This window comes from Marmota monax, unplaced genomic scaffold (genome assembly GCF_021218885.2).
Source record: "Marmota monax isolate L192 unplaced genomic scaffold, Marmota_monax_Labrador192_F-V1.1 WCK01_AAM20220418_F8-fsc00071, whole genome shotgun sequence".
Lineage (NCBI taxonomy): Eukaryota > Metazoa > Chordata > Mammalia > Rodentia > Sciuridae > Marmota > Marmota monax.
In genome coordinates this window covers 3,331,092-3,352,414 of record NW_026695217.1, presented here as the reverse complement: position 1 = coordinate 3,352,414, position 21,323 = coordinate 3,331,092, and the positions used below count along the sequence as shown (strand labels likewise).

At 39.4% G+C, this 21,323-nt stretch overlaps 1 protein-coding gene across 9 annotated transcripts in view; it reads left to right on the top strand.

Moving 5' to 3' along the window:
* Chrm3 (cholinergic receptor muscarinic 3) overlaps positions 1-21,323 on the top strand; it is a 434,005-nt gene that overhangs the window by 126,456 nt on the left and 286,226 nt on the right. For 7 of the 9 annotated variants that reach the window (XM_058575017.1, XM_058575019.1, XM_046432146.2 and 4 more), the window contains exon 2: positions 9,564-9,671. The exons of the other annotated variants lie outside the window; for them this stretch is intronic. The gene's annotated coding sequence lies outside the window, so the exon portion shown is untranslated. The remainder of the gene's footprint in view (positions 1-9,563; positions 9,672-21,323) is intronic. 9 annotated transcript variants of the gene reach the window in all.

The following is a 21,323-nucleotide window of genomic DNA, read 5'->3' as shown; positions in this document are numbered from 1 at the left end:
CCATTTCTGTTTAGGAAACAAAAGGTCAAATTATTTCAAATCTTCTTTTCAGGGGAAAAACAAAGCATTCTATTCCTTCTATTCCTCATTTTCTGTATGGATATGATAACAAAATATACAAAACAAGTCCCCCATGACTAGGTCGACCTTCTAGAGACTGTGAAATGCTGCTGTGTTCCTGAGGCTCTCTGGCTGCTGGCTACTGCCAGGGACTCTGAGGCTGACTGAGCAGCTTTACTAGCTGTGGGAGGTCCCCTCTCTGCTTTTCTCACCATTGTCACCCTTAGAGGAGTGTGGGAATGAAAATGTCACCAATTAGAATATGTGTACTGATTCGCACCTCTAGTTCTTAACACAGGTTCACATGCATATTACCTGATTTTATCCAGCCAGGTTGCTGAAGAGGGGATGTTGATTCCACAGACTAGAATGGGAACTAGATGGCTGGAGAGGTTGATTACCTCTACCAACATGCTGATGCCAGGATTAGCAGCTACATCTCACTTCCAGATATCTGCCTGGAAGGTTCAACCCTATTTCTGATTTCAGGGACATTCCCTGACATATGAAAAATAAAAATAAAAAATTAAGTCATACTGTGGACAGTGAATGAAACTTGGCCTGTAAGGGTAAAAGAAATTGAAGTTAAAGCGTAAAAGTTAAAGGGTAAAAGACCGGGTGTTGTAAAGTTTCTAAGCTGCAAGGTCTGAGTTAAAATGTAAAGGATTAGGTATTGTTAGGTTTCTATGCTACCTGCAAAACCTGAAATTTCTGTAGCTGTTAAGACAATGCTTGGAACTGCCCAGTAAATATTTCCCCTGACTATTTGGTTGTTTAATAAGGGCTCTGTGTGGTCGCACGTAGGCATTGCAGGGCCTGGACCAATCAGTTTAAATGTAACCCCCTCCTTAGAATTGACCTATCACTCCAGCCTGACCTGTTCCCGCCAATGAATGAACTAATCATGTTTAGGAGTTGTTGTTCAATTTTCCCGCGCCTCATGATGATTTGTTCTGATGTATACAAAGCCCTCCGCCCTCCCCAAAAAGTGTACTTAAGCAGTGCTCAGCCCCTGCTCGGGGCTCTGGGCTGCTTTCCCTTCTTGAGTGGGCACGGAGCCCCAGCATGCTGGTTCAATAAATCCCCTTCTGCCAATTGCATGAGTGGTCACTTGGTGGTCTCTTTCTCTGACGTTTCGCGGGACCCTTACAGGTCAAATCCAAACCAAGTTTGAATTATCCTGGTCTATAAAATGTGGGTACACATATTTTTTAAGGTTAAGTAGAGGATTGCATATGCAGTTCATGTTTGGAACCTTTAGCCTTTAAGGATGATCCACCTTTATTTTCTATCTTGTGTATTCTAGGTTCTTTCTGTTTCCTTTTTTTCCTTCTTTGGGTCTTGTGCTTCCCCAGACCTGATGGAGTATGATCTCTACCTCATGAAAATGCTCTTGTAATCTTGGCAGCAAATTCTTCAGGTTTACATGTTGCCCTGGGTTTGGGTTAGGTCTAACAAATCTGTCCTGGGAAGAGATTTTTTTTTTTCCTCCTGGTCTATATATTTGCTTCTGTATGGGAATCTCTCTCACCAAATTTCTGACCCAGAGCTGCTATTGACACCTCTAGAGCTTCTCTCCTAGAACAAGTCATCGACCTCATTGGAGGTCCACAGCTGTTGGTGGGCAGAGCCAGAGCTAACTCCTGAGCAAAGGAGAGGGCTAATCAAGAGGCCACCACCCTGGCCCTATGGAGACAGGCTGGTGCAGCTCGACCTCAGACCTGACCTTGAATACAGCCTGGCCTGGAATTTGAGATGAGGCTGAGGCAGCTTTGATATCATAAGCAAGAGTCCGTGCACAGCTTGCCTGGCTTTACAATAAGCTTGCCAAGAGTGTGGAAGAGCTTTGCTGCTTGGACCCCACCATTGCCCTACTAGGTTCAAGCCTAGACATCTCTCTGTTGCATTGGAGTCAAGGAGGAGGGATAATGCTGGACTTATATGGTCATCTTCATGGTTGGATCAATTACCAGTTCCCAAAACAGACAGTGACTGGAGAGCACCCTCCACTCCACAGTGCAGTTGGAATTTCTAGCTGGAGGCCATGATTACTAACAGTCCCTTGGCTGAAGCCATGCTCCTCCCATGGCAGACAGTTGCTGTTGAGATGAACAGCACAACCACAGTCCACCCTGAGTGCTCATGGCAGCTGAACTCCAGGAAGACCAAGGCTTCACAGCTTTACCCATTGCCGTTGCATTGACCATCCTAGAGACTCTTGCCACACTTTGTAACTACAGGGATGTCAGCTTGTACTTGACAAGCTACATCCTGGCAAGCTGTTCAGAAGAGGTTGCAAGGGAACCATTTCATTTCAACCTAAATATCTATTTTGCCCTCATTGATGTATTTCCATAAAAAGCTTCAGCATTTCCAGAGTGGGTTTTATTAATTCTCAAGATAATAATCCAGTTCATATTTTTTTTCTCTCAGTCCCCAAGTTAGTTTTAAAGATTGCCTTCTGTGAACTGTCTCTGGTGTCCCCAGAATATTCCAGATGTCTGAGGCATTCCTAAATTGGTAATTCTTTTGGACATTTGTTATAGGAATACCCTACAGACCTCTTCTCCAACCTGGACATCTCCTTATCTGGTGACCATAGTCCTTCCTTTTCTTTATTTTTATCTAATTTTTTCTTTGCTTTTTTTCTTTTTCTTTTTCTTTTTTTTTGTAGTTGTAGATGGAGAGCATGGCTTATTTTAAATGTTTATTTTTGTGTGTTGCTGAGGATTGAACCCAATGCCTCACACGTGCTAGGCAAGCGTTCTGCTGCTGAGCCCCAGCCCCAGCCCCAGTCCTTCCTTTTCGTCATCTACAAGGTCACTATAATCTTAATGCCTCCTGGCATTAAGATTCAGAAATTAATTTCATTTATTCATAAAGCACTTATTTTATTATCTTTAATAAAGAATGTTCAGTTGCATATTTCTGATAGGGAATTTTGTTCCAAAGGGCAACTTAATTCAGCTCTCGAATCCCACCCCTCCCTCCCTCCTTTCTCGGATGCTCAGGGTCTGTAGTGCTGAACTGAGAGCTGCATTTGCACAACCCCACTCCTGGGAGTTGTCCCATTGTTAGTCATGGTCGGATGGATTCCCACCTTCACCCATTCACTGGCTATTTGGGTTGAAATATAGCCTATGTGAATCTCAGCTTCTGTGAAATCCATATAATAATAACAATGCTGGAAGATTGTGAAAAAAACAACAACAAAAAAAAGATGCCTGCAAAGCACTCCTCGTCCAGGTGCTAGGCACATGAGTGGGCACATGTAAAGAATGGGAGGAAGAGGAGGAGGAGGGGGAAATGCCAAAGAGGTGAGCAGAAGCATATGATGGCTGAACTAGGGAGCCTTGCTGCAGAGCTTCCGGGAAACCTGTCCAGGTACACTCCCCTTTCTTTCACGTGGCTCTCAACATCCCTGTAATTACAAAGTGTGGCAAGAGTCTTTGAAGGCAGTTCTTTTCCTTTCTCCCAGGAAGATGCATGGGAAACTGCTTTCCACTTTCTCTGGTGTTAGGCCTTCGCCCTGCCTTCTGACCTCCTCTGTGCATTAGCTAAACTCTGCCTCGGCCCTCCATGAAAGGGCTTGACAGAAAGGGCTTGACCACTTCTGTACCGCGGTGACAGCTCTGATTCATGAGAAAGCCCTTTATTCCCTGCCTGCCACATGGATATTTCTACCCAATTAGATATTGTTGGCTCTAGATGTTAAATTTAAATAGGCTGAGAAGCTGCTCTATTTTGTGAATTGTATTTTTTTAAAAAAACCTGCTGATTTTTGTCTAGTTAATTGAACTGTCCTTACTTAATAGAAAAGAATTGCTGAAACACCAAGGCAAAAGTAAAATAAACATAGAAGTGAATCTTCAATACAACTGGTCTTTAAAGTTTAATAGCCAATAAATATGAATATGAAGTGACAGTTGTCTCATTACAGATGTAAACACAGGCACATAAACCTAACTGCCAGTGCTTACATGCTCAGAATACGCCTCCTGCCTTCATCGTGCTGCAGCCCTTCCCTTCAAGGCTGTATTTCTCTTTGATTTATTATTCTCCAGCTTAATGCTGTAGCTCTCCAGTAAAGGTACTAGAATAGTTGTTGCTAATTAAAAATAACTTTAAAGTCTTAACAAAGAGAGAAAAATATATACTTTTCCGATACCCTTTCAATTAATGAAACCAGCAGGTCCCACCTGTCACCGTAAACCCCAGGCCTGCCCCTCCTGGTGTACTGAAGCCAAGGGCTTATCTGACAGGAAGCTCTGGGAATGGTGTGGAGGGAAGAGCCCAAGGACCTGCTTCCCATTCGTGGTGATGGGCTCCATAGCTGTACAGTCAAGGTCATTTTTGATACTTTGTGACAAAATGCTTTGGGTGACACAGAATTCTTTGAATTTGTTGTGCCTTTGCTCAGTGATGAGAATAAGAGAACAGCATTTGCTTTTTGAATTAGTGACTTTGGTCTGAAGTTAAGATGGCCCTGAGCTGGGAACCCTTGGCAGGTCTACCCTCAGGGCATCTCAACACAGCAGTCTCTCCTGTCAATTGTCCTTATTCTTTTCCAGTAAGAACTTTTGTTACTGTTGTTATTGGGTTCTGCTAAAGTCTGTCTCTCTAATCATCTATTTCTTTTTCTCTTCCTCGTGTCTGTATAAAGTATATGTATGTATTCATTAATATATGAAATAAATTTATTTTTAGCACACAGTGGCAATTTTATCTTGACAAAATGTGCTGTGGTTTGGATCTTAAGCATCCCCTAAGGTCCTTGTACTTGAGCCTTGGTCCTCAGCAGGGAGCCATTGGGAGATGGTGGAGACTGCCATGGGACCTAGAGGGAGGTCTTCAGGTCATGGGGGCATGCCCTTGAGGGGAGCACCGCACTTTCTTTCTCTTTTGTTTCCTGGCCAGGAGGTGAGCAGTTTGGCTACACCACACCCTCCCACCATGATGTGCCACAGACCCCAAAGTAAAAGGACCTGCTCACCATGAACAGAAGCTTCTTACAATTGAGCCAAGAGACAGTCTCTCTGATTAGCTCAGGTTGTTACAGTGCAGGGAAACTCCTCAACAGAAAACAGTAACATAATTTAACCTTTGCTTAGAGAAGTTACCAACATCATGGGTTTGTTCGATTATATGATTGGGAAGCAATGACTCCATTTCAAAGAAAATGTCAGCAATTCTTTTTTCTTTTCAATTCTGCCTCTAAATATTTCCATTACGAGTATTAGCATATATAGACAGTTCCTATGAAAAACAATTATCTTCTTCAGAGAAGAAATGAGTTTCCATACATGGGGGTCCGGGATGCTATCACCAAACCTAGAAATGTATACACATTATCTTTTAAAGATAAATTTGAACTCAAGCCTATTTGTACCATCTTAGAGAAATTGAGTAACTTCAATTAAATTAGCTACAATTACACAGTCTTCTCACTTCCAACCACAGTCCTCTAATTCTTACTAATTGACCATATATAATGTATATAACATTTTATACCCTACATTCTTATGAACATTTCCTTATGGCAGCATTAACTTCTACATTCACTGTGGCAATAAAGCTTTGTATAAGTATAACCTGTTTCCCTTCTGTTGGGTTGTATTGTTAATAAGAGCAAAATTAACCATTTATTGACTCTTTATACAATAAGTGGTATGTTAAAAGCATCTTTTACTAACAGTGAGAACAAGCTTAGTTTGGTCTGTGGAAAGACCTAAACTTCATATCCTTAGGTTTCTATTAGCAGTATGACTTTAGTCAAGAAATATAATTCCGTTTTTGCCTTCAGTATCCTCTTCTGAAACAATAAAGGCCATGACAGCTGACTCAGCAGCTCTGCCTACCTGAGTTTGGCACATGGTTCATGGTCAAGAAAGGAGGGAAGATTGTTATTGGGAACTATTCATAAAACTGATTTGCCCACATCTTTAAAGGAAGAGATTGATGTTATTTTGTGCATATCCAGATGGCTCTCCAGATAATTAAATGGTCAGTGTCACCAGCAAAGTGCTAAGTGTTCATTCTTTATACACCAAATCCGCAACTCCACTGTCTTTTTGTTTTATTATTTGCAATTTTTTTTTCAGTATCAGAACCTGTCTTGCACCTAGCAGGTAGGCACAGTTACAGTTACACCCCAAGTGTGGCTGGCATGAGGGAGATGCCATCTGTTCAACAAGACTCAGGAGAGACTGGATCCTCACTGCCAGGCCAATCAGTAGGCAGAAACACATCTGTGTGTTGTTTTGTGTGTCTGTCTTCCTCTGAGACTGTAATAGTCATCTTGATGTGATGTCACATCAGTCAGAATGACCAAGACATATAGCCCTGGGAAAGACAGACTGTAAACAGATAATGACATGATGTGAATTTTAATAATTTATGCACAAAACTTGTGGCAGTATATTTCAGCCCAAAGGACCAAAGATGGTTCTGAATTTGATTTGAAGTTACTTTTTTTTTTTTTGCAAATGAATCCCAGTTTACCATTTAGAGAAGAGCCCAGAATTCAAAAGTGTGGTGCCCCTGGAGAGAGCAGGAGGATCAGAGTGAAGGGCACAGCATACAGAGCCCTCATGTCTCGCAATCTTTTTCCTAGCGCTGCAATAATCCTGGGGCTGAGTTAGCATGAGCAAAGGAGGGAGAGGAAGTAAGCCAGGCAGGTCTAAGAAGATAATCTGCTGGTGAATATCTGGAGACATGCAGCTCGCTAGACATTCCATGCACATTTGTTCCTACAGCTCTCATAACAACCATATTTTAGAGGTAATGGAAGTGGGGCTTGGGCAGGAAGGTCAGGTGTTCTAGGTCATGCAGCAAGAAAATGTTGGAATTTGTGTTCAGAGCCAAGTTTCCGGCTCAATCCCATCTTCTCTTCACTCCAAGATGCAATTGTAATGGGAAACCACTTAGGTGTCTTCTCATTTATTGGAGCTTAACTTCTCTGTTTGAAGATAAAACTTCAAAATTTTGCTGTCTGTTCTCTCACGTTCTGTGGAGAGCACAAAGCAGAGGTTCTTACACGACTGTTGGAACTTTCCTTGGTGCTGTTCAGCGGTAGAGGCCTCCTCTCCACAAAGGCTGTGCCCCCCTCATGTGGCCTGGCGGACCCTCTTCACCTTCCTGCTGCAGGCTTGTTTCACTCTGCTTCTTTGTCCACCTGTGCATCCTTGCTGTGTCCTCTCGTGGCCCTTCAGTGGGATGGGTGGAGTCTCTTTTTACCTGCTTAGATATTTTCATTTGCTCTCGGCATCCTCTCTCTCTCAAACCTCCCCTGCGACAGCTGGTTAAGGTAACTGCCATCTGGAGGTGCCTTATGCAAGGAGGCAGTCAAGGCCCTGGAGAGCACCAGCTGGAGAATGGCACTCTCCTGGTGGCCAGCTTTCCCCATGCATCCTCCCTGGTCCAGCAGTGTGCCAGAGAGGAAGTGTGGCTAACTTGACTCCTCTCAGGTGCCTCCTCCAGGACAGAGCCCCACCGTCTCCAGAGAGATGCCCTTCCCTGTGAGATGCAGTGTCACTGGTGAATTGTCCCTAAGGTTCTCAGCCCTCTTCTAGGAAGGAGATTCCAACTCCTGTCTTGAGTCTGCCTTGAGCAACCCCCTTCCTCTAATAAAATATTCTCTACATCAGGACCTCACAATTCTCCAGACCAGAAATCAGCAGTTCCCTTAAAGGGTTAGGGAGTGTACAGTCAGCCCACATCATGGGTTCAACCAATGGCAGATCAAAAATATTTGGAAAAAATTTGCATCTACCCTAAACAAGTGTAGACTTTTTCTTGTCTTCTTTCTCTAGACAATACAGTATAAGAACTATTTACATAGCACTGACATTGTATTATGTATTATAAGTAATCCAGAGATGATGTCAAGTACATAGGAGAATGTGTGTGGATTATATGCAATACGGTGTCATTTTTAATAGATGACTTAAGCGTCCAGGGATTCTGGCATCCAAAGTGTTCTGAGCTGATCCCCCCAGAATACGAAGGCATGACTATATATGTATGTTTAGGCTTTTCGGGTCATACTGTCTCTGTCATAACTACTCAACTGTGTTACTGAATCATGAAAGAAGCCAGAGACAGTATGTAAATGGATGGCTATGGCTGCCTTCCCATAAAACTTTATTTATAGACTCTGTAATTTGAAATTCAATTAATTTGCACAATCTTTTAAATTCGTTTCAAAATGTAGAGATGTAGATCCATTCTTAGTTCACAGGCCACACGGAAACAGGCAGTGGGGTTGTCATCTGCTCAGCCCTGGCCACCACACCACAGCCCTGCTTTCCCCAGAGGATAAAGTGGTCTCGCCATCAGGGTCCCCATGCTGGCTGTGTCTCTGCAGCATCTCCACTCCAAGGCAGCCACTCCTGATTCCTAGTTGTCTAGTCCATGGTGCCTGCAGTTTCTGCCTGTGGCTTTGATAGTTTCAGTATTCCTACAGTTCTTCCCCATGGTGCTGGGATTCGGGAAGGTATGTAGGTCCTGTTAGAAGTGGAAAGTAGATTTTTTTTTCTTTCTAAAAAATAATTTAACCTTTTTTTATTATTTTGGAAGAAACTTTCTAAGTAAACTAACTCGCATGTAATTTTCTGAATGATTTTAGATTATTCATTCTGCCTTTTCTCCTTGCGGTTATATTGCAAACCAGAAGATAACATTGGCAAGTGAATTATAGGATTGACAAAACTGTGAATTTAGACCAAAAAAAAAAATGGATGCTAATTCTGATTTTCGTGGCTGCTGTTCATTTATTCATGGACTCAGTAAATATTTTTGTTTCAATTCCTTTATCCTAAAGTGAGATCTCACTATATATCTGTTTGACATACAAAGATCAGTAGGGTGTCATCCTGTATTTTAGAGAAGTGCAGGGGAGAAGAAAACCTATGAGACACATCTTTGTGTGATGCTCGTGCTATCTCTCACATTGTAGGACACATGATGCACAAGTCCCCACAAGAGCCACGTACTGTGCACATTCAGAATGGTACAGTAAAGTAGCATGCTCCAGAGAGTGCAGAGACCTGGGCCAATTGCTGTATTATTAGAGTCTTCGAATTTGTAAAATGAGAGGACTACCTAATTGTAGGTTTGTTGTGAAGATTAAATGAAATTTCATAGGCAGGCATAGGCTCAGCACTTTGGCCTCCTAAAAACTCTGTATCTTAGAACAAACTTGATTTTTTTTGTTTGATTTGTTTCTTATTGATAAATGTATGGCTTTTCAGAAACATTGTAGCAATTCACAAGTAAATTTACTTTTTGATCATATGTAACATTTATTGACTAAACAGTACATTCCCATGGCTGTACTTCATATTGTGTGCAAAACAGAGGTATGTAATGAATGTCTTTCCACTAGATTGCTTGTCAAACATCTATTACTATTATGGTACAAATGCAAAAGATACTCTCGTGCAAATGATATGAAATAATACTTATTGACTGATCCTTTTCATCTTTTTTGTGTGCCCATTTAGATATGCAGAGTAATGGCACATACTTCTGTTACAAGTTTCTCAGTGGCCTGTGGACTGAATGAATGTATCCATCCCCATCATGATATACAACATCAAGGCTCTTCACAAGTAGGTTTTTTAAAAATTGTTTATTCAATTTCATTTATATGGAGCTAGTTTGACAATAAAATGTTTGCATACAATTGAAACAAATACCTTGGTGATAGGTGATATATTCATTTTGTCATATTGTGACATAGTGCTTACATGTAAGCAGACCCTACAGTTAGACTTCCTGAGGCGGCAACCCATTTCTGTCATTTTCCAGCTCTACAAAGCTGGCAAGTCATTTAATTTCTCTGTGCCTTGGTCTTCTTATCTGTAAATAGGACTAGTAATGACAGATCTTATCACATAATGTGAATTGCATAAATTAATTTTGTCTAGTGTGTAGGAGCACTGTGCTACTCTTACTAAGTTACCAGTTAGTTCCCTGGGGAGGATGAGATTATCATGAGGAGCAGATTTTACAATCAGAAAGCCCAGGGTTCAAAACCATTTACGAGTTGTGAAAGCCTAAAGTGGTTATTAAACCTTTAGAGGGCTTAGTTTCTAAGAAATGAAAAGAAGCAAATAACCATAGTATTCTCTGTGCTGCATTTTGCTAGGCTGGTTTATCACAGCCGTGGCAAGGAATGGCAGCCATCACCTTCACGGGAACTTGTGAAGACATTATCACAAATTATCATGTAGTGTGATGTTCGAGTAATGTATGGCAGGACTCCTCTGAATTTGAAACTGTTCTTGCCATATGTTGTATTTAGGGGACTTTTAGAAATGTGCCCAATTATAAGATCTCTTTTGTTAGATCCAGAATTAAAAAAAAATAAAGATGAACAAATAATTTCAATCAAATTACAAAATGCAAAAAAGACTTGGATTTGGCAACCTAATTAAAGAAAATAAAAATGCCCAAAACTCATGGGTTTTTCTAGGTCTATCAGGGAGTATCAGAGCAATGTTTAATTTGTTATGAAGGCTGGGCTGTTACCAAATTATAAATGACTTTCCTTTTGAGGAGAGGAAGGGGACAAATAAGAAAGCAGGTGGAGGCCTAGGGTCTGCATCACCAAGGGCAGAGAATAAGGGCTTGAACTTTCACTTTCATAATCACATGTTCAAGATGGGATTCGGTATTTGTCTTATTACGAACCAGCTTAAGGTATTGTCCTCTGGGCTTGTATTGGACAAAGTTCAGTAATTATAATGGGTGACATTTTCCAAATGAGTCATAATTTGTTCCCAAGGTGGAAAGCACTGATAAACCGGGCAGTGGCAAGCCAAGAGCGTGGGCACATGCTTTGTGACCATCTCTCCAGCTCAGGGATTGCCTGGCTGACATGTCTCACTCAGACCAGAAAGCCAAGTCCTGCTCCCTCACATGTTAATTATAAACCCTCGGAAACAATGGCAGTGTTTGTTTTTTTTCATCTCTGGATCCATCCACATAGGCAGCCAGGGAGTCTTTCACATGGAAATTCAACCAACTTATTTCTCATGCAGATCATAAATGTTATCTAGGGCTGCTGTGCATGCTCCCCTTTATTCCTCTTATTTATTTTTGCAGTAGCTTTAGCCATAGTAGAGTTTTCCCAGGATGAGGGCAGTGCAGGTTGTGGAGGGGGCTTGGGGTGCTATCCAGGTAGGAGCCCTGGTACAGTGGGATGGTGAAGGCCTGCTGCTACTTTGCTGCCCCTGCAAAGGGGCTGTGGGGAGATGCCCGTGGTACTTCTTCTGTCCTGCTTCCCTGGGCCCTGCCTTCTCTGTACTGCTAATCCCTAGGCACTGCCAAAAGGCATATGTAGAAGTCTCACATTAGGATTGAAATGCATTGCAAAGAAAAAGAAGGGTCATGGGGCTGGACTGCCATTCCTACTGAATGCACAATTCCTCATGGATTCTTACTAATTTCAGGTTTTATTGGCCATCATATATTATTCATATTTACTTTAAAAATTATTTGTGACTTTAATAGTCTCCTTCTAAGAGAGACCAATTAAGTCAGATATCAATCTAATGTATCTTAAAACAGCATCTCTAAAAACCAAGGAGTGAGGTGTTTCACTCAGTATCATAACCTGTAAGAGAGAGATGCAAGGTTTTCAGACTTGAAGTCTAACGTATCTTGGAGACAGAAAATAGAAAGAGTTGTCATCAGTGGGAGTTTGTGACCTGGCGCACAGAACTTTAACATAGCGTAATCATGGTGCGGGGAGAGACGCAAGCTTAAGTATATGCTGCACTGCCAATGAAGTGAAAGATGATTCCCTGAAGGCCAGAGTCTGCTGAAGAGGGACTGGCAGTGGGTGGAATTGAGGCTCTGTGAACCCCCCAGAAAGGTGGACCTCCCTGGTGTCTCCTTAGCCTCTGTGCTGACCAAGTCCCACCCAGAAACGCTCCAGCCTTTTGTGATCCCCTGAGCCTCCTCATGACGGCACATGCTGTCCATCAATCAAGCTCCTAGTCTTCCTTCCAGTCACAGATTTACCTGTTCTGTCATCTATAGAACTTGACTCTTCCTTTTAAAACTATCTCCCCCTCCTTTTTTTCTGCACCTCTATACTGTGTACATGCCTCTTTGACAGATCATGCTCAATTCGTTTGCAAGGACTGACTTATGAATCCACCAACCTAGTTATATGGTCAGCTTGTGGAAGGCAATCCCTGTCTTACTCCTGCATACTTTTCCAGTGTCCATCATTCAGCAAGTAGTTACTGGCTAACTGAATAATTCAGTGATTAATAATAACCTGTGTCCTTGGATTAAACAAGAAACCATTGCGTTTGCCATGGTACAAAGATGTCTATTAAATATCTTTCAGTATGGATATTATCTTAAATTGTTATTAATCTGTAAAAAGTATTAACAATTAAAATGAAAAGTGGTGACTTTAAACCTATCATGAGGTTTATGTCATTTAAAACACTGTGAGCAAAAGATAACAAGTCCTGAAAATGCATAACTGACTCTACTAACCACCTTATTAGTTTATCATTAAGCATATTGTTTTTAGAAGTAGCATTTCAGCAGTGATGAGAGATTTAGAATGACTTCCTCCATGAGTTAGTGAGGGAAGAGAGAGAGAGAGAGAGAGAGAGAGAGAGAGAGAGAGAGAGAGAAAGAAAGAAAATAGAGCTTAAGGATTTATTATAATAACTATTGTAGTTATTGTAATTGCTTTTGTTCAACACTCCAGCCCTGAGTTTGTCAGAAACTATTTTAAAGTACCACATATGAAAGCATCTATATATGTGTGTATATAGAAAGATATACTAAATATAATGCATATGTATTCTTTACATAAACATTTAAAATATATATTTCATATGTCTAAGGAAGACTCCTACTATGAATCTAATTTGGTAAAGGTGGAAAATGTGTGTGTTATGTGTAATTCTTGTAGGTTTGAGCTATTTGTTTAAAAATACAGTGAGAAATAACAGAACCCCCAAAAAAGTACTCTGTGTCAAATGAGTACTGAACATCAGTCAGAAGAGGGCTTAAAATTAGTCGATCTAAATGTGTTTTCTTGGATTGCACCACCACACAGCTTTACAAGGAAGACCATAGGTTTGCTAAAACAGTGTTTTAAGGCTATATGGTTCATGTGCACAGTCATCTTTAGGAGGCCAGCATAGGCTGATCAGGAAGAGTTACAAGTAGCACACATTACCCAAGCAAGGATAGGCAAGGGGAAGGCAGAAGCTAACAAAGACATTGAAGAGGGGAGAATGGACTGATAGTGCACTCCAGTTTTTAATGCATGAGCTATTTTGGATTGACATACCTCAAGCAAACAGAGCTAATCTTTTAATAAATTATGTATCAAGAATATTCATCCAGTAATGTAAGCAGAAATGTAATGGGTCCACAGGCAGGATCACCTTATTAAAGCTTTGATATGTCCAAGTAGGGAAAGCAGTACAGCAAGAATTGTATATTCTTGAAATAAGTGGGTATTCTTTATTATCCCTAAAGGCAACACTTCACAAAATGGCAGGTCACTTATTAATGACTTTTTAAGTCTCTATCTTATGAGTTGGAAGATTACAATGTCTTGGTGACCAGTTTCTGACATTCTTTTCAGGAAACAGACTTATACTTGCCTGTTGGATGTATATATATACATAAAATTACAAACAAGAGGTCCAGAGTGTGTATCTGGGTATGGAGAAACAACATTAAATGTGTGTATGTATGAACAGTAATAAATTGGTTTTAAACCAACTCATTTCGATAACAAAAAAATTCTTGCATTCAATTTTTCTTAAAGTATAGTTTTAGGTAAGAAAGTCTAACATCTTTACTGTTAAATGTTACTAAAACATCATCTTTTGATCATTTCTAAAAACGAACTTTGTGATAAAGTAATCAGCATCTTGGTTTTAAAATGGTTCCTGTGTTTCTGATACTCCTTTCTTTACTCATCCTAAAATCCTTTCTTTACTTATTCCTTACTTTACACCTAAAAATAGGTACTGTAAAATCTAAAGGAGAATTCCTCCAGCCTTATATTCCATTTGTTGATCAGCAGATTGCATTAAAGAATGCCATGAATACCCTGAGGACCAGACAGGGAAATCGACAGCATTGTACCAAAGGAAGACAAGCAGACAGGGGACTGTTGTTTAGTCGAGCTTGGAATCCTGTCTGTGCTAAAGTATGGAGTGGCACACAAGTGTCAGCTTTTAGTACCTAATCATGTGGCTGTTGGCTGTGGAAGAAAAGCTACTGGTTCATGAACATTCCTCAATCAGGAATATAATATGGGATGTGCACTTAGAGCTAGGACAAGGGGCAGCTCAAAAATTGGAAAAGCGAGTGTCAGCCAGGCAACGTGCTGAGCCAGTTTTCCCACTGAAAAGTAAATCAATCATTTTGAGTGATATTTGAATACAAAATAATGATATCTTTCTGTGTTAAGCTGAACAAGTCAGTAGGTGTCTAAATTTGTTGAATAGATTACAGTGGTAGGTAAAGTGGACTATTTCTCTTAGGGGAAAGGAGACTGTGTGTGCCCTTTTTAAAATACTTTCTTTTAAAAATGTGTTTCTCTGCCCAGGAAGCAAAGATTCGTGTTTGAAAAGTTACCTGCCCTTTTAGATTCTCTGAATTCATGATTTTGGTGGTTTTCCTAAATCAAGATTATTCAGGATTATTCAGCATTCATGACATTGATGTTTAAATCAACATCAACACGCAAATGAGCCACCAAAAGTTTTGGTTACTTTCTTGAAAATTCATGTTTTAATTTAGCTTTCATAAAAAATACAGATTTTAATAAATAATGTGGACTGATGGTAATGTCTAATGGCTCTTCAACAATGGGGCAACACAGTGTTGAGATGAAGAAACACAAATAGTGTCTCAATGTGAATTTTGCTCTTTTCCCCTATTTTACATAGGCAGCAACAATAAAAAGGTTTCTACCAAAGTAAAAATCATTAACAAAGAATTTTGGGGTTTCTACCCTAAGCACTAATAGCTAGACTATTATACAACAAAGTATAATAGTCTAAAATAAAATGATTAAATCTCTAATTCGGGACTAATATTCCTAATCCCAAGACTCTAAAGTGCACTGTCAGAAGCCTCTTTCGCCAGCAGATACAGCACAGCTTCCAAATTAGGAGGCACATAAAATCAGTCACATAAGAATCTATGGCAAGAGCTGGGCATAGTGGCACATGCTTGAAATCCCAGCAGCTTGGGAGACTGAGGCAGAAGGATTGTTAGTTCAAAGCCAGCCTCAGCAACTCAGTGAGGTCCTAAGCAACTCAGAGACCCTGTCTCAAAATAAAATATAAAAGTGTTGGGGATGTGGTTCAGTGGTTAAGTACCCCTGAGTTCAATCCGCAGAACCAAAAGGAAAAAAAAAAAAGAAAAGAAGAATCTGTGGCAAGAAAACACATTATATGTAAAGAGTTTGGAATTGTTAGTATTTTTCTGTTTTTTTTTTTTTTTTAATATATTTCCCTGGGAGGTTAACACAGAGCAGAGAACACGATAGAAGCAAATAAATGTTAATTGAATTGAATGATGCTACTGAACACTGATTTCTCCAGGAGATCTGTTACCAGCTTAGAATATATTAATAAGGGAATTTTTATTTTAACAGTAACTGCACCACAGACTTTAATCTCATTGTTTTACTGATTTGAGAGGCTAGGAGCCCCTTGAGGGCTGTGCTGAGTTGGGTGGAGTCCTACTTAAGTGGGAGAGAGTGTCATCTTCCTTTGCTCTGATTCTTTCTTGCCTGAAAATCTGATAAACGCATCTGATGATATCTCTCCTGTCACTTATATTTCTGTGTCCCAACTGACTGCTAGGGAAAACTAACCCTTACCTCTGTATTCCCTGTCAGTGTCCTTCAGACTTCCTTCAGCTCCTCTTTGCTTTGCCACATTGCCACTTGGCCCTATGGCTTTAACCCTTGGCTACTGCAGTGAGCTGTTCAATGCTCTAACTCTAGTGTTACACTCTCCAGCTACATCCTTGCCCTTGACATTAGACTTCCTTTCCAACGCAAGTCTGAGTATTTCACTTCTGCATAAATGTCTCCCATCGTCATATTTCTTGAATGTTGAGATTAAAATATGACACATTTTCATTGAAAATAAGAAACCCTACAATGACTGATCTCAAGAAGTTCTCCAAATGCATATCCAGGTCAGCCCAGCTCATGCACCTAACTTGGGTCCTTGGTTAGCATTCCACACAGTTAAACATTTCAGCTCCTTTATGTTTGAAGGCCATTGAACTAGCTCGTGTCCTCTGCCAAAAGATCATTCCCTATTCTTCCACCTGGAAAAATCTGCAACATGCCAGCAAAAAGGTTTTGCCTCATGAGGGAATTATGAGCCCCCAAGTCCGCTCCTTTGTGGTATTTACTAAGTATCTAGTAAATAAAATTGATCAGTCACTGTCTAGACGTTCATTCCCCCTGTCGCTAGTTGGTCAGTGAGGTCCTCTTGCATACTTACTGCCCATTCTCTGTAAAGAAACTTTCACAGTGTGTGGTACCTGGAGGATGCTCATTAAGTATGGATTGAGTTTCTTTGTGTCCAGAAACATCAAAGGCAACTACTGGTCATCCTCCATCAACATGGCCTTGCTAGTCTCCATACTTCCACTCCTGCACTGGTGTAAACTACCACTAGACTCTATAGACACCATACGACTTGCACAGTCTCCCATCATTTTTCCTTGACTCCTTTTCCCTAAGTCTGTGGTATTTCTAACCTGTGGAGAGGTCCTGTTCACAAAGCAGTCTGTCCCTATTACTTAGTCTGTAGAAAGCTATTAATAACCAATTGGTGCTCTGGACCTGGGTACAATTTAGACGCATCAGTTTATGTGCCTAATCAGAATATTTCTACATTCTGTTTCCTAAAGGTGTCTTCTAATGTGCCTTGTATACTTAAACAATTATGTAAAAATTAAAATTTAATCATGGGTTTCCACTTAACTTGACAATGTAAAACATAATTTCCATAATTGTTTTATTACAGAATCAAAAACACTTAATTGTATGCCAGTAATGGACAGTTAAAACACTACATCAGATTTACACCTCAAATTCTGAGGGGCTGGTTTTATTTTAACCAGCACAGATATTTCCTTATAGACCTACAATGTTACATTCTTAACAGTGACAACTTGACAGAGCTCAATAGTGTGTGGTAAATTGCTGGGATTGTGATCCAGGAGGCAGGGAATGTTCTTGACCACTCCATTCCATTACCCACTGCTGGCAATTAGAGACAAACGTTCCCACAAGGCCACTCTCATATTTTTCCTCTAATTCTATTTCACTCATTTTTAATGATGTTCTTTTATTTTGGAATCTTACATTTCTGCCCGACTCTGGTAACAAATCTTCCTGTCAGTATTCTCTCAAACATTTGCAAATCTACCCAATATAGGGCACCACCATGATCTTGCTACCCTCTGTTTAACATCCTTAATTCACTTCCTGGTGTCTACAAAATGAATCTTGGACCCCTTTGGTGATATACAGATCCTGCCTGTATTAGGCTCATCTTCAGTCTTCATCAACCCTGACCTCCCTGTGCACACCTGTGTTCAAGCCACACTGCTAACTTTGTCGTCCAGTTACAAAGTGCCCCTCCATTCTTGTGAATTTGGCCATTGCTTCCTGTATGAAACATGACCTTCTATTATGATGATAATTATTAATACATATTGATTGTTGATTTTACAAGTCAGTGGGTTTCAATGTGACACTGACATACTTACATATACTGACATTTGATCATGTCCACCATCCCTTGTCCCCTCTCTTGCCCTCTCTCTCTTCCCCTTCTCCTTCCCTAATAAGGCCCTCTTCTACTTATACTTCCCGGTCATCTACATTTTTTTGAAGTTTGTACATGAGAAAAAAACATATGATACTTGTCTTTCTGTGTCTGGCTTGCTTCCTTTAATATGGTGTCCTCCGGTTTCAGCCACATTCCTACAAATAACGTGATTTCCATATGTACATTTTCTACCATATATAAAATTTCAAGTTCAGTTTCAGTTCAATTCTGTTTCAAGATTCAATCTTGAATTTTTAAAATCAAATGTATATGCATGGTATATACAAGGTATGTCCATTATATATATACATGGCATATACATGGCATATACACATGATATATACATTTTATATATATGATGTATATGTACATGGTACCTCATATATATACATATAGATAGATACATTTATGCATGCATATATGTGTGTGTGTATACACACACAAACATAATGTTTTTCTTATCCATTTATCTGTAAATAAGCACCTGGACTGATTCCATATCTTTGCTATTATGAATAGTTCTGCATTTTTAGTTATTTGAGGAAATTTCTTACTGTTTTCCATAGTGACTCTACCAATTTACACTCCCACCAACAGTGTGTAAAAATACCTTTTTCTCCACATCCTCACTAGCATTTTTTTTAATAGCAATTCTGACTGGGGTGAGAGAAAATCTGAATGTAGTTTGATTTTTATTTCCCTGATGGCTAAATATATTGAGCATTTTTTCATACATTTATTGACCTTTTATACTTTCTCCTTTGAGAAGTATCTACTCAGATAATTAACCCATTTCTGATAGGATTACTTATTGTTTTGTTAAGATTTTAAGTCCTTTATGCATTCTGCATATTAATCTTCAGTTGGATGAATAGTTGGCAAAGATATCCTGTTCTGACAGTTGTTTGTTCACTCTGTTGACTTTTACTCTGCTGTGCAGAACCTTTTAAATTTAGTGTGCTTCCATTTATCAATTCTCTATTGTTTTCCGAGCTATTTGGGTCCTATGCAGAAAATCATTGCCCGTGCCAATATCCTGAACAGTTTCTCCTGTGTTTTCTTCCAGCAGCTTCAAAGTGTTTGGTCTTATATTGAGGTCTTTGTCTATTTTAAGGTGATTTTGTGCAGGGTGAGAGATAGAGGTCTCTTGTTTTGATCTTCTACATGTGGATACCCAGTTTTAACAGCACCATGTGTTGAAGAGGCTCTTTTTTTCTCCAGTGTATGTTTTTGGCATCTTTGTGAAGAATCAGTTGGCTATAGATTCGCAAGTTTATTTCTGGGTCCTCTGTTCTATTCCATTGGTCTATGTGTCTGTTTTTATGCCAATACCATGGCTTTTTTTGATACTATGGCTCTGTAGTACATTTGAAATCAGGTATTAAGATGCCTCCAACATTGCCCTTTTTGCTCAGGATTGCTTTGGCAGTTTGGGGTCTTTTGTAGGTCCATGTGAATTTTATGATAAGTTTTTCTAGTTTGTGAAGAATGTCATCGGTATTTTGATGGAATTGCACTAAACCTGTAGATCACTTTTGGTAGTATGGCCTCATCTATCTTCTAGTGAGAGTGGAGTATTATAGTCACCCTCTATTATTGTATTGGGTCCTATATCTAATCTTATACATGGTAATATTTGTTTTATAAGATTGGATATTCTGATGTTCAGGGCATGTATATTTATTATTATTATGTTTTCTTGATAAATTGTTTCCTTTATCAACATATAGCAACTTTATTTATCTCTTCTAAGTGATTTTGGCTTTAAGTCTGGTTTTGTTTGTTTGTTTGTTTAACCCCAGACATGTTAATCCTGCTTGCTTTTGGATTCCATTTGTTAGGAATATCTTTTCTCATTCTTTCACTGTTAGTCTGTATATGTCTTTGCCAATGAGGTGAGTTTTTTGCAGGCCGCATATTATCAAGTCTTATTTTTGAAAACAATCAGCCAATTCACATCATTTAGTTGGAGAATTAAGACCATTTACTGTTAAGTTTATTACCAAAAGGTGGGTGGTTGTTCCTGTCATTTTGTTGTTTTACTTCTGGTTGTTTTGATTACCTTATTTTTGTTTTGTCTTTTTAAATTTATATTCGAGATTTGATGATTTCCATGTTGATAATGTTTTATTCTTTCCGAATTTTCATTTGCTTACCTACTCTTCTAGTGATATGTATCCTTTCCTGTACTCTTGTGGTATTTATCTTTTACCTTCTTCTGGGTATATAGGATTCCCTTAAATATCCTTTTTAATGCTGGTTTAGTGGTAATAGTTCTCTTAGTTTATATTTGTCCTGGGAAATCTTTATTTCATCTTTAATTCTCAAGAATCATTTCGCTGGGAATAGTAATATAGATTAGCTGTTATTTTCTTTTCAGGACTTAAAACACACCATCCTGTGTTCCTGTGGCCTCTAGAGATTCTGCAAAGAAATCTGCTGTGATTCTGATGGGTTTGCCTTTAAATGTACTTGGAACTTCTCTTTTGAAGTTTTTAATATTCTTTATTTGTTTTGTACTTTTGGCAGCTTAACTATACTATGTCAAGGAAGCCTTCTTTTCTGATCATGTCTATTTGGAGTTCTAAATGCCTCCTGTATTTGGATACCCATGGCTTTCCAAGATTTCGGAAATAATTCTTCAATTATTTTACTGAATAGTTTTTCCATACCTTCAGCCCTGTTCTCCCTCATCTCTTCTGCATATGTGTGTTTGGTCTTTTAAAGGGGTCCCAGAGATCTTGTATGTTTCATATTTTAGAGTCTTATTTTTATTTCTGTCAAGTCCTGAAATGCCTTTTTTCCCCTTCCTTTTGCTCTAGTCTATTGAAGCAGCTTTCAACTGAGATTTTACTCTGACTTATTTCAACCATGTGTGCTTGGTATGTTTTCAAAATTTCTGTCTCTTTATAAAATTGTTCATTTGTATCCTGCATTGTCTTTCTTAGTTAGCTATTTGTTTTTATTCTCTTAGAATTCACTGAGTTTTTTTATAACTCATTCTTTTGAATTCTTATTCAGAATTTTATCTATTTCAATATCTTTGGAATAATTTACTAGAGGATTGTGAACTTAGAAGGTACCATGTTGCCTTGTTTTTCATATTTATTATTTCTATGTTGAGATTTGTACATCTGTTGGAATAAATATCTCTTCCACTTTTATGCAAGGGCCTTCCTAGTCAGCAGCCTTCTCTTGATTTTGTGTTCTGGGATATTGGGTTGTTGTTTAGTGTTGATTTTCATTACAACTGAGCTTCATGGTGGAGTTTCCCTATGGTTTCTTTGGCTGTGATTAGAGGATTTTGAAACAATGTGTGTGTCAGAGTCTGAGAGACCTAATTTCCCTAATTCTAAAAGACCTAATTCTCACAGGAATGGGATCCCTCTGGTAGTTCAG